The 10452-nt window shown below is 55.1% G+C and overlaps 1 protein-coding gene across 2 annotated transcripts in view; it reads right to left on the bottom strand.

The window, feature by feature from the left end:
* The window catches only part of LOC113205073 (roundabout homolog 2-like), a 196423-nt gene that overhangs the window by 24040 nt on the left and 161931 nt on the right, over window positions 1-10452 (bottom strand). The window lies entirely within an intron of this gene.

Here is a 10452-nt window from a genome sequence, read left to right as displayed (position 1 = left end):
CGGGGGCGGACCTGGGGCGGGGAGTGGTAAGTGGTCCTCGGAGAGAGCGCGGGACGTCCGGGCGTCACCGCTCGCCCCCGGACAAATCACTGACACACGGGGGTCACTTTAGTTGGAATCGCCCGCCGTGCCGTGCTCCCTCTTTCTCTTTCTCTCTCGCTCTATCGCACCTGCCCAAGTATAGAGCCGTGCGGCGCTCCCGCCCCCGCCGCGCCACTGGCTCCCGCGGGAGGCACTACTAACCGGGCCGACGGACGGGGGGAGCGGGGAGCGGGGAGCGAGCGAGCGGCGGGGCGAAAGGGTTCGGGACAAAACATGGCAGCGAGTGACGGGCACGGGAGCCCCGCTCCCCCACAGATAAAACAAGCGCGCGGGTGGGCGCGGGACTTTTAAACGGTTTACGAACAAAGTAAAAAAAAAAGAAGAAGAAAAAACACACACGGCAAAAAGGGGGGGGGGATGCGGGGGGAGATTACATAAAAAGAGAAAGGGAGCAGTCGGAATGCCCCCCCGCGGCCGCGTGATTGGACTCGCGTGTGAAAAATTGAGGCCATAAATTTTGCCAAGGTAGAGGACTATTTCATACACTAACTTTCCCCAAACGTGAAATTGCACACGCGTGTGCGGTATTCAATATGGCGGAAGGGTTGAAGAGCGCGGGTGGACAGGCTGGTGAATGGATAGGTGAAGGGGTCGTCGTGCCCGCTGCGCACTGTCCTTCTGTCGTAGTGATATCATTTCAATATCGGACGACAAGGTGAAGTATATTTATGTGCGACAAAATAAAAACATATCCCATTTTTGCCAGCGATCGACGGCATAAGAATGCCGCAATATTTCGAATCGCAAACAAGCTTGTGTGAACAGAAAGTCATACGAATACGCGGACGACGTCACCACAAGTCACAGCGTATTATGCGTGGACCTGGTATGGAACAACATACCGAAAGAGCGCGAGCGGGAGAGAGAGGGAAGGAAAAGAGAGACACAGAGAGAGAGAGAGCGAGAGAGAGAGCGAGAGAGAGAGAGGGGGGGGGGGGAGGGAGAGAATTAATATGGATGCGATGCAATTAGGGAGAGGTGTGCGGCGCGGCGGTCAGAGATGCAAGCTTCATTGGGCTGCCCTCGCTGCACCCCCTCCCCCGATACCCACCCCCCTTTCTCTCCCGTTCACCCCCGTTGCACGGCCCAACAGCTCATATGGGCTGTGCAAACATATCAATTACTGGCCGGGGGTGGGGGGGGGGCAACAGCAGATGAACTGTACACGAGTCATGTTTACATGAAACGCCCCCAAAACGCCCTCCAATATGCAACACCCCACAACCACATCGAGCCGCACACACCAACTTTCAGTAGTTTTCTTCCTTCTTGTTTCTCAATGAAGATCAAGTCTACTCCAACCACTCACCTACACCTGGCACATATTTCTCATCGGCCATCGTCATTTCGATTCCGCTAACTTCAACAACCACCGACTCCCACGTACCTGAAGAAGGAGAAACAAAACAAAAACATTAGTCAAAACACACACGCACACACGCAACATTTATGGAAATGAGAGAGGTTAGGAGCGCGCCCCTAGCGACTAATTATTCGCGACTCAACACGTGTTGTCGCGCCCCTCGCTCAGTTGTCTTACAAAACTTAAGTCCCCCGCCCAATTAGTCAGTGAGTGCGCCCCCGGCCCGCCGCTCCCTCCGGAGACGCGTCCGAAGCACCAAAGCGGCGCGGTGGAGCAGGAGGGCCTCAGGGGCGGAGGGAAGCGCCCTCGCGCGCGCGCCGTATCGACGGACGCAGTCCTTTTCGTCGTCGTGGAGCAAGCCGACGACGAATGTCTCTCGGATTCTCGGCAACCGAGAGAGAAACGGAGGGGGTCTATTAGTCGGAAATGGCTGAGGAAATTGGGGGGAGCAGCCGCAGACGCGCCGACAGCCCGGCTGGGGGCGCTAAGTCCCTTATAGACTCGGTGGAGGGGCCCGGGGACGCGGGGGGTCGCCGCGAGACAACACAGTTCCAAGACAAGCGTGTGCTGTGCGATGTATGACTGCGCAAGACGCAGGAGGTAGTGATACTACGAGACGATAGCCCCAAAATTATCAAAAACTTTTACGCTGGTCCAGCAAAGCGTCATCAAGCGACTCTCGGGGCACCTCACATGTTTTTTTGCGGGTGTTCTACTCCTCTAACTTAGGGAGACGGAAACAATAAGGTTGAACAGCCAGCAGAAGCAGGTCAAGAAGGGCACGGCGACGACGGCGCGTAGGTGGAGGCCTATGGGGCCGTGCGTCCTGCCCGCCGGCCCGGCCGTGTCGTCAGGAGACAACACGAGAGAGGGGCCCCCGTTTGACGGGGAGGCGGCCGCACCCAGGGTGCTTAGCCCGCCCTCCCGCCTCTCCCCCTACTCCCCCGACCTGTGCTTGCAGAGATTTATGTGGAACACACCGAACAACTGTGCCGGGGCCAAGGCGTTCCACAGGAGAAAAACACAACAAAAACGAGAAAGAGGAGAGGGGGATTTGGATTTGTAGACCGAGCCTATACGCACGTATGCGGGCTTTCAGCGATTTGGCCGAATTCGCTCAAGTCAGTCGGCTACCGAACAGGCCCGAAAAAAATTTACTAAAAAATTGACGAATTCGTGAGTGTGTGTGTCAGCCTTCATATGAAAGGTTCATAAAACTCTCCCCTTCCCCCCATCTCTCTTTCTCTCTAGGACTGGGCAAAGCCTAGTAGTTATTCCGGTTTTGATGGTCCATAAAATTGATGGGTCTCAAAAATTATGATTGTAATTCGAGGCACCTGGCACAGCCGTCCGTCCAGGCTGACCGGCGGGAGCTGCACCGGGATGGAAATATGGGGCGACCCATGTGGACCTGAGGACCTAAGGCGGGGCCGCGGATATACGCGAGGAACGGCAGGGACGGGCCGGGGGGGGGGGGGGGAGCGCGTTCAAGACGGAGAAGAGAAAACGGGGAAGAGGCTGGGGCTTTTCGCCCGCTAGACCGGACCGTTTTATGATGGGACGTTATGGTATGTTAAATTTGGAGCGTTCATTATGCAAACACTGCAAACTCACGTCGGTTCCCGCCGCGACGCAAGGGGCGGAAAAACCCTGAAACACTTGCTTCGGCTGACTTTGCCGTTATCACTAATTTAATTACGAATCATTCGTTCTCTTCGCAATTCTAAAAAGGTAAAACTTCGTGGGCTCTTTTGCAGTTTTTAGTCTTGCTTTTACCTGTGCGAAATAATTCTGGAAGCGTACGCGTCACGTGACAATGACTTAAATTTGGGTTGACAATATAACAATAGCTCGTATATAGCCGCGAAATAATAACTGTAAATGTCTCAATGCCCAAAACAGTTTTTAAGAATAAATGGGCGTAATCATTTTGACGGTGCACATGGCCGCAGAGGGCAGGCAGAGCAGGCCGCCATGAGACTGCCCGGCTGCCCCTGCCTCCGGCGTGCCGTGATGCGACCATGAATACTGCCGCCGCTGGACGGAGTTATGGCCGCGGAGAGCCACATGCCAGTGACAAGGCCGGGGGCCGCCATTCTCACAAGACTGATACCGGGGTGAGGGGGATGATCCTGCAGGCTGCCCCTGGAGGCCGACCCTGGAGGCCGCCCCTGGAGGCTGACCCTAGAGGCTGCCCCTGGAAGCTGCCCCTGAAAGCTGCCCCTGAAAGCTGCCCCTGGAGGCAGCCCCTGGAGGCAGGCAGCCCGTGGGGGCAGCCCCGGGGAATCTCACACTGACGAAAAACACTTCACTAGTTTGCAGCGTGAGCAGGCTACTCTTCTGTACCAAGCGCACGTCGCGTCGCTCGCAGCTGGCGAAGTGTATGGGAAGCCGATGAGGAGGGCAGCGCGCCGAGAGAGATTCACCCAGCAAGCGGTAAACACCATAACGCGCGGGTGGCGCCCGCCGGCAGTATTTCTCGAACGGGTTTAAAACGGGCGAGAAGGTGTTTAGTGCAGCCGACGAACGGGGCCGAGCTACTCACAAAGGCGGTACGGTACCACGGGATGTGCAAAATACTCGCCGTAACACAACATTTTATGTTTTCGTATTTTATTAAGTTTTTCTGTTTTTAATAATAATAATTTATTTTTTTGCGAGCCATCTGTTCGGTCGGTAGGGGTCGGTGCTATGGTCGGCTGCGGCCCATCAGTCATCACCACCACCACCACGCTTCTCCTCGCGCCAACTCGTTACCAAAAACTTTTTCCTCGCAACTCATCAGCTGAGCAGCGCGGCAAAAGGAGACAGAGGTGCGCCTGTCTGTCACTCCGCGCCATACCCGCTGCTCCGCTGCCATGTTTTCGGATCAATCCATCCCCGCCAGTCCCAGGCCCAGCCCTGAGTCTTACGCAAATACAGAAACACACATACCCGACCCGGGTCGAGTTTTAGTTTTAGGAAGCTACGTTCGCTTCCTTCGTTGACCTTCTGGAACAGTCAATTATCACTATACACCCCGATCCTTCCGGGAAAGCTAAATTCTTATTTTTCCCAAACCCAGTGAAAACGACACGTAAAACATACATACCGGGTAAACGCTCCATACACCGCACAAGTCGTTTGAGTTACTCATTTCTTAAAGGGAAGAAGTCCATCAGCAGCTGTGTAGCACATATGTGTTCGAGGTGACCTAACCAACATGGACCTACCCTACCCGCACATGATAACAGTTTATGAACTGGAGTAAGTACTGGTGGAGCGGGGACAGCAATAAAACAGTGAAGCTCGCCTCAGCTCAGGTGTGCGGTGCGTGACGCGCGCGCGCTCCGGCTCGGGTCGACTGCAGTCGGGGACCGTACCGAAACTAGTGCACGGGGGCCCCTCCCCCTCCTCCCTCCACCCCGCCGCCCACGCGCCGAGGAGCTGGACCCCGCTTTCGGCATCCTTCGGGTCAGCCGAGCGGGGCTAGGCTGGACCCTGCGCTACGCCGAGCCACGCTACCTGTGTCGCCGATGCGCACTGCACTTTTCACGCTGTCCCCCGGCGGGGTCCAGCTCGACCCGAACCGCCGCTCGGGCGGTGCCGAAGTGGGGTCCAGCTCTTCGGCGGGGTCTAGGGGCAATAAAATGTGCTTGAGGCCGGCTTCACTTGGAGACAAAAGAATATGCCTCCGCTTCCTCTCCACCAGTACTTACTCCAGTGTTTATGACACGCGCCTTTTCGCCACCCAAAGACAGGAAATCATCTGTGTTGTGTGTGTGCGTGCTGGACGCGGTGTTTACTGCACGTGAGGCCTTTGTTTACAGGCGGGCGGGCCGCACAGTCTTTGGTGCGTGCCCTTCCTCGAGCTTGCTTCCCTCCACACGTGATTTTCCAACTTTTTTGGGGGAGGGGGGCAAAAGAGAGGGGGGGGGGATTTTCAGAAGCCCTCGCTGGCTGTCTGAAGAAAAATGACTTCCTGAGGAAGCAAAAGGTAAAAAAGAAGGGTTGTTAAATATGCCCCGTAAGAATTTCAGGGTTTGCGCAGCACAAAAGAATCATCATCTCCGTCAATCGACAAGGGCGGTTGGGACACGTCACCTCACACCCCGCTCACACAGATGCCGCCCCTGCTTTCGGAAAACCTAGGAAACCTGAGCCAGCGAGGTCAATTTTATGACGCGTTTCACGCCTGGCTTGAGCGTCGGGCCCTTTGCACCCTCCCCCGTCTCTCCCCCCGGCTGGACGTGGGAGACAGAACGTCGCCGCAGACTGGGCTGGCTGCCTAATGGGCCTAGACTAGACTACATTTTTTGCTTCGTGGATTTTGTGCAAACACAGCTGAAATTCAGTAATTGTAATATGACAACTTTCCTTGTCTAATATAATTTCTTATTGAGGGTGAGAGCAAAAGCACGCATTCAAAAGCTCACTTTGTTTATTTTTTGAGACACGAGAATTTTTCACAAAAGTGTTGTCAGAATATAACCGAGAGTTGGGCAGTGGGGGCCTAGCTAGGTAGCTCACCTGCCCCGGGCGGCAGTAACGTCGAGGCAGCTCGTGAAGAGTGACGGGTACGATGTACGCTATCGGCAGGCCACACGCCAGCCGCGCCAGCCCAACGGGGATCACCGTCAGAACTCGGCACACGTATGCATACAAGGCACCTGCGCTACAGCACTGTGGCAGAGAGACACAGCCCCGCACACGCGGAAAAAGTTTTAGTGGATATCCGGGACAACAAACTGGTTATGAATCCATGTCACCATATAACTAACGTGGTTAGTCGAGGGAACGAGATTGTTGGCGTAAGGGACGCGTTTCGTTCTCCTGCAAGAACGGCGTCTTACCCTTGATATTTCGAAAATTTCTAAAACTCAAACCATTTAAGGATTCGTAAATCAACAAAACCTCCTGGTTGGGGTAACCAGCTGCTCTTTTCGTGCAGCGAGGTAGTTACTACTGAAAATCCTGCTCACGTTGGTTCTTTCAACCCGGTACTTTTGAAGTCGCGTGTTGGGACCGTAGTTTTAGATTCCGAGCAGCATGGACTCTTCATCCGATAAGTGGGAGAGTCGGTGTGGCAACACAACATGTAGTGGTGGGCAAACGGGGTTCAAAGACGCTCGCCGGGCCCAGACTTTGGCGCTAATCCCGCGGGCGGGGTGCGGCGGCCCCACCGGCATTAAATAGAGCTTATTCCAACTTGGCCATTACCCCAGCTGTGTCCACCGGCACCCACCCCTTCGTACCCGGGGCCCGGGGCGCAAAGTTTCGCCGCGTTTGGTAGGCCCGACCGGCGCTGGGTCCGTGGCGGCTAGGGGGCCCGGCGGCGGGCTATGCTTTTCCAAAGAAGGTGTACGTTCTGTTCTTGTGCCTCCCCGCGATGCCGCCCCTCCCTTCCTATAGCCCCATACGGCACCGTGCCGGTCAGGGTAAAGCTAACTCGAATGACTTTCTATGGCGGCCTTTCCCCCTCCGTCCCATTCAGTTCGTGCTGGTGGAGGTGGTTGTGGTGGTGGTGGTGGTGGTGGTGGCGGTGGTGGTGGTGGCAGTGGTGGTGGTGCGCTTTTGCCATCCAGGATAGCAAACTTGGTCTAACATTCTGACCGTGCAAGGGTCGTCCGCTCGGTGCACGCAGCCCATCCCCCCGATCTAAATCCCCCTCCACCCCCTCACCCTCTTGCTCTCCTCTCCATAGGGGAGGAAAAGTTCCTTCAAAGACGTATACGCCCCTCCTATATAACGCAATGCATTTCCCCCTTTTATCGAAAAGTTGTCCTGAATTGTTTTCAACTCGGTCGACCTCTAATGTTTTGTTTCTGACGGATGAGGACCAGGGGGGGAACATCGATACACATGGCACCTAAACGCATCATGCAAACGGGCCGACCGGGGACGATCCGTCACGCAGTTCACGAGTTGGGATTGGGTCGAAAATGCCGCGACCGTCGTAAGAAACGTATGACGGAGTCACAGTGCAGGTAACCCCTTTATACACTGATTCTACCAAGCAACCTGATCCTCACCAGGAAGGTTGGGCGATGCCGCCGCCGCTGCCTCACACTTATTTGCATTCATTAGGGTCAAACCCCAACCCTTCAACGTGTACAAAATGGGTATCTTGTTTCTCCGCCGACAAGTATCGGTTTCTCGCTGAGGGAAGGGCAAGAGAGAGACCCCTGGTGAGGCATCGCAACCACAAATAAGTGAGTACCTGCCTCGAGATATTCGTATAGTTTCCCCGCACCCAGCGTAGTCGGTCGGGTATGACACACAGACTTCGGATAACCCCGGTCTCAGCAGAGACCCGCACATATATACCCACCCCGAAATCCGCCTATTATGACACAGCCATACGCAGCCTTGCTGTGGTTTGCGGCGTACTTGATCGTGATGAAACGTTTGTAGCCCCCCCTCCCCTTCCCCCCAGGCTTTAGGCCCTTTGGTTCCCTTCGCTCGTGATTAGGCTGCGCAGCTACAGAGCCGCCGGTTAGAGCCCCATACCATCCCCGCGTGGCCCTTTGACGGGCACGCCTCTATGCCCCTCGCATTGACACGTCGCCGCCCGCCCCACCCCACACCGCTAGAAACACGAACCTGTAACGTGTCAAACACTTTATAGCAGCGATGAAACAATAGTTTCATTTCAGGCGGAGCAATCAAACCCGTGGAGATGAGACTTGGTTCTTTTCTTTCTTTTAGAGGGGCATACAGTTTCGGGGCCTGTTTTCAGTCGTTGAACCCACGTAACTGGGCGCGCCACGCCGCACAGTTATCGCGTGACTCCGCGAGCTGAGCTACGCGACGCGCCACCCTAGCGCCGCCCCCTTCCAGGCCAGACGTCGGAAATGAGTAACTTACGCCCCTCGCCATTTCCAACTCTTCCGATTGTGTCGAGCGCGACTCCTCCTCTCGGCGGGGTGGGGCGGGGCGGCAGAGCCGAACAAAAGCTGTCGCTTTTCGCGCCGCGCGCCCGCGAGACGCGACAAGCCTCGTTTGCTTACCGAATTCATTCCATTCATTAAGCGGGAAGCAGCAGCAGCAGCAGCGGCAGCGGCGCGGGGGCGCAGCAGTCCGTCTGCCAAAGTTCGCTGCGTCGTCTGCTACTGTCACGCCCTCCAGTGAAAGATGAACGACAAACCGCGCTGGGGTAGGGGGAGGCCTTTGGGGGGTCTACAGTCAAACACGATAGGCGAGAATGTTGCACGTTTGTATAAAAACTAGGTACAGCCCGCGTAGCAACGCCACGTATACCTTCTTTATTGCAGAGCGGACATATTCCTTTGGATGAAAGAACTCCTGCCGTGCGCGTTTGAAACTCGTAAGGAGCCGGCATGTATAGTCTAGAACGAGGACGACCAAGTCGACGCTGTTGCTGTTGCTGCTGCTGCTGCTGCTGCTGCTGCTGCTACTGCTACTGCTACTGTTAGAAACTCGGGCGAGCACCAAAGTAAACTACCCCACCTCATCTGCATCTCTGACCTACAAGACTCGCCGCGCCGGGCCGCGCCGGCTGAACAAGTCAGCAGTCAGCATGGTGGTACTAGTAGGAAAAGGAAAGGCAAGAAGTCCAAACTTTACCGTTTGTAAGGAAAGGCCGCCCCAAGCCGGCCGCTGCCAACGTCAGGAGGATGACGTCGTGGAGGAAAGTCTTGTATATATTGTGATGCGATAGCGAAAAGAGGTGCAGCTGCACGCATGTCGGGAAAGGTGGATCGCGCTAAGGGTTCTCTTTTCGGAGAAGAAGAGAAAGAGAGGGAAGGGGAGGGGGGCGAGATGGCAAGGAGAGGGAGAGAGAGAGTCGAAGCTCTCCAACTAATACGCCTAGCTGGCGGTGCCAAAGGCGCCCCTCACCACCACCCTTACCCCGCCAGCGCCCGCCGCAAGTTTCTTCCCCGCGCCGTATTTGAGTTGTTGCACGTTAAAAGCGACTGCTTGGAGAGATCAACAAAGCGGAACCGTGCTCGGTTTCCAAGCAGTTTCGGCAATTTCGAATAAGCAGACATGCTTTTACCATGCAGCGCACCGCACTGCAGCATGTGCATCGCTACGCCAATTACGCACATCGCCGTCGCGGCTCGAGGGAGAGGGACGGAGGGATGTGCACGATGCTTCGTCACGAGACAAGCCTGGACCACCCCATACGGAATCAAACGATATTTACGAGTCTTCGCCCGATTCGATGATTTCTTTACACAACTTCATGTTATGTTCGTATAGCACTCTATTCTGTTGCCCGAATATCTGTGTGCGGAGAGGGGAAGCAGGGGAGGGAACAGACAGTAACAGTAACAGTCCCATACGTACTGTAAATTGTGACAAATGTTCACTGCAATTATATTCAGTAATTTACGATTTAAAAACGATGTAGTTAATTTCCGAAGGGTTATTTCATAGATCACAAGGTAAACGTGCACTCTAAGGAAGTTTTCAACAGAGGAGTTGCACATTTACAAGGGAACAACTACGAAGTTGAATCCTTTGAAGTACTCTTTGCTTGCATTTGCACACTTACAAGAAGTGTTTGGCAGTTGCACACTTTGTTTATCAGTGTGATTCCCTTTGCAGTTTGAAAGGGTTTAGCGTGAGCGCCTGACAGGGAGCAACAGCAGCGCACCAGTTAGTTGTTCAGGGCAGTAACAGTTGGGGTCCGTCCGGGCCCGTCCGACCGGGTAGTAGCGCGAGTAGAGCGGAAGGGAGCTCTGACCCAGTTCCGGCGGGGCGGCGGCGGTGCTTTCCAAAGGTGTAGAGGGAACGCTCGGGGTGGATAGTATGACGACAGCAGAGAAACGCTGAACCAAACCTCTTCCGGCGAGCAGACGGGCAACCCAGGGACGGGGACGACAGCAGAGGAACACACACAGTACAGTAGACGTTTTATTTCCAGTAATGTGTGTAGTTGTTTGTTACACATTTATTCTGCTACGACTGCAAAACGTTGTGCGGTTTCTCGACACCACGAGCACACGAAAAATTGGATCTTCCAGCGCCTCCTTTCAATT

Source organism: Frankliniella occidentalis, unplaced genomic scaffold (assembly GCF_000697945.3).
Source record: "Frankliniella occidentalis isolate FOCC.00 unplaced genomic scaffold, Focc_3.1 Scaffold23, whole genome shotgun sequence".
NCBI lineage: Eukaryota > Metazoa > Arthropoda > Insecta > Thysanoptera > Thripidae > Frankliniella > Frankliniella occidentalis.
The sequence above is the reverse complement of the archived record's forward strand: the minus strand, read 5'-3'. Positions and strand labels throughout refer to the sequence as shown.